Raw genomic sequence first — 3,009 nt, 5'->3', positions numbered from 1 at the left:
TCGCCAGCCCGAGCGTTTAAGATGGATTTGAGATGCCTAGTTGTACATGTTCTAAAATGTCTATAGACATCGGGATGGGCGTCGGCCATCCAACTATGTCCCCTATTTCAAACACAACATTCAAATGAAATGTAACGAGTTTGATAAAATGTATGCAAAAATAGGCAGGAAGCCAGTGAAGTCAATATGAATGCAACGAGGTTTCTCAACGCGGACACGTTTTTTGGTGTGGGTCAGAGGTGTGAAGTCAACGGTCCGACCCAATTTGATGATCCAGACATTTGCAGACGTTTTAGTGACCCGTGTTGGAGATGCGCTAAGAAGCACAACCCCATCATTCCGTTGCATATCCTTTTGTATTTTAGCCGATCGGATAACACGAGCCATGAAAGAACTTAATTTTCTTGACACACTTATAAGCCCAAATCCACTTAAAAGGAGCCGAGACATGTATGTGCTGAAAAATAAGCTTATAGAATCTACCAGAAAAGTAAACATCTGTTTTTTCTATAAAAAAAACATCTGAATTTCAGATGAAGGCCCAAGAGCCATTACCAGAGATACTTAATTAGGTGTAGGTGAGCTTGGCTAGCAAGTTGTAACAAACCCCTATAATGTGTCCTTTTGTTCGTAGGGGCTGAAGTGGCCTTGATGGGTTCCACATCGACGGCACCGATGGCAAGCACCTCGGTCGATAGATCGAGCTATGGATCGACTCTCGACACGCGAGCGATGCCGCAGCCACAGCCAGTCCCTGTTTCCGGGAAGCTTCACGTATGGAGTGGCCACCACCCTCACGTCTCCATCTTCTCTGTCCTTTTTAACTACTTACGTGATTGCTTTGGTGGTCATGGCTTCATGCATGCAGAGATATGCATGCCACTCCATTCCGGTGCAAGAATTGATGCAGTGCTTGCAGTGGCAAAGTGTGGGAAGGCTTGCGCGCGGGGAGTAAACTGGTCCGTGGCCTAGCTGTTGCTTCTTTTTCTTTTTGATGGTAGCTAAGGTGTTGCTGAAACACAAATTTAAATTTAAAATGATGTCAATACACCGCAAATTGAGACGGCGATTAGAGCACTGAAAGTTATGGTCAGGATGACACGATGAAAAAGTAGAAGAAAAAAACTCTGTATAAAGTGCCATGCATGCATACTTTTCCGTGTTTGAAAATTCGTAAAACCTACACTACGACGCCAATGCAAATCACGGCACACTAGAGTACACACGTACATTCTCTGCTAGTCAGTTTTCAAAAGCTGTTCTGCTAGTCAGTTTACAAAAGCTGTCTTTTCCGACACCAACACGTACGGTTTCTAGCTAGCTCAAAACATCGGGTTGATCATTAATTCCTGTCACATGTCACATGTATGATGTGCATGTATGTATGTTGTCCAGCATGCTGCCCAGCCCATGCCAAAAGGAAAATAAAACCGGTCAGCCCAGTCCCACCTTTTCTTGCTTCCTCGTCTGCGCTTGTGCTTGTGCTGGTCTCTTCCCTCCAGCAGTCGACTTCTTTCTCCACGACCACGCACCACCAGGCCGGCACTGACCGACCACCACCGTGCAAGATCAATGGAGTGGGAACCGGAGCAGCAGGATCTCGGGGGCCTCGGGCTCGCCGGCATCTGTCGAGAGATCTACCGGGTGGTCTTCCCCTCCATCCTCCCCTACGCGGCGGCCGGCGTGGAAGCCGCGCTTCTCTCTGCACTTTTGCTCGCGCACATCGCCGCTTTCCACGGCATCGACTCCCTCCTGACCAACGACGGTTTCCACTTCGTCGTTTTCCTCGCCGGGTTACTCTTCGAGGTCGTCTCGATAATCGGCATCGCCTTCTCCTCGCTCGCCTGCACCGCCATCTACGTGTTCCACATCGCCTCCCTCTACTGTACCCAGGGCGACCTCCGCGCTTCCCAGAGCCTCCTGCGGCACCTTCCCCGTGTCCCCCTCCCGCGCCTCGCCTCTACCTTCTTCCTCGCACTCGTACTCGCCTTTGTCATATTGTACGTCTCCCTCGCCGCCTTGCTCCTGCTCCACTACGAGGTCGGCGTCGGCCTACCGCTGCAGCTGCTGGGCGTGGCCGCTTGCCTCGCCGGAGTGGCCTACGTCGCCCCGTTGCTCCACCTTGCCTGCGTCGCGTCGGTGCTCGAGGACGCCGTCGAATTTGCCGCTCTGCGCAAGCCTCGCCGGCAAGTTCTGGCCCGCGGCGGCCGTCTTCCTCACGCTCGACGGCTGCTTCCTCGCCCTGCAGCTGGCCTTCCCGCGGCTGGTGCTGGGCGACGCGCTTGGCCTCGGCCTCGGCTTCCAGCTGGCCACGGGAGTGGCGGTGTTCGTGGCTCTGTGGGCGGTGGTGCTGCTGACGCTGGCGGCGCAGCCGGTGATCTACATGGTGTGCAAGAACCACCATCACGAGGTGGTCGACAAGGTCCACCTCGACTACATCGGAGAGTATGAGCGGCTCGCCGTCGACGGCGACAACGGCGTGGAGCTGCAGCCGGTGACGACGGAGCAGATCCCTGAAACTACTGCCTAGCTAGCCGCGTCCTGCATGTCGACGACTCCACCACGGTAGTACTACGAACTAAGCTTTCTCTCTACTACTACCTAAGCTAGCTCCAAGATGATTTGAGACGATTCATAAGATGTTGCAGTCGTATGATGTGTATCATATGTCTGATCCGCTTGTCAGTGTAGAAAGACATGCATGCTAGTCGTATGATGTGTATTATATGTCTGATCCGCTTGTCAGTGTACAAAGACATGCATGCTGGTAGTTGGGATTATATAATGTGCTGAGTGCAAAGTTATACTCATGGATCAAAGTAAGTGCAGTAGGATGAACAGTATGGCCATATGCACCAATTCAAGTGTTTGATTTGTTCAAATTTTCTTTTCCCAAGCAACCCTTACCTTGAGAAAATCAATACATGGATCCACGGTCCGTGGTTACTTTAAGATTTGTGCTACTTCATTTAACTTTTTTTAAAGATTTTATTTTTTTTTTGCGAGAGA

At 51.1% G+C, this 3,009-nt stretch overlaps 1 pseudogene; it reads left to right on the top strand.

Moving 5' to 3' along the window:
- Positions 1-1,572: 1,572 nt before the first annotated feature.
- On the top strand, positions 1,573-2,530 carry LOC109757138 (uncharacterized; annotated as a pseudogene).
- The last annotated feature ends 479 nt before the right edge of the window (positions 2,531-3,009 follow it).

Source organism: Aegilops tauschii, chromosome 1 (genome assembly GCF_002575655.3).
Source record: "Aegilops tauschii subsp. strangulata cultivar AL8/78 chromosome 1, Aet v6.0, whole genome shotgun sequence".
NCBI lineage: Eukaryota > Viridiplantae > Streptophyta > Magnoliopsida > Poales > Poaceae > Aegilops > Aegilops tauschii.
Note: the sequence above shows the minus strand (reverse complement) of the source record. Positions and strands in the feature narration are given on the sequence as shown.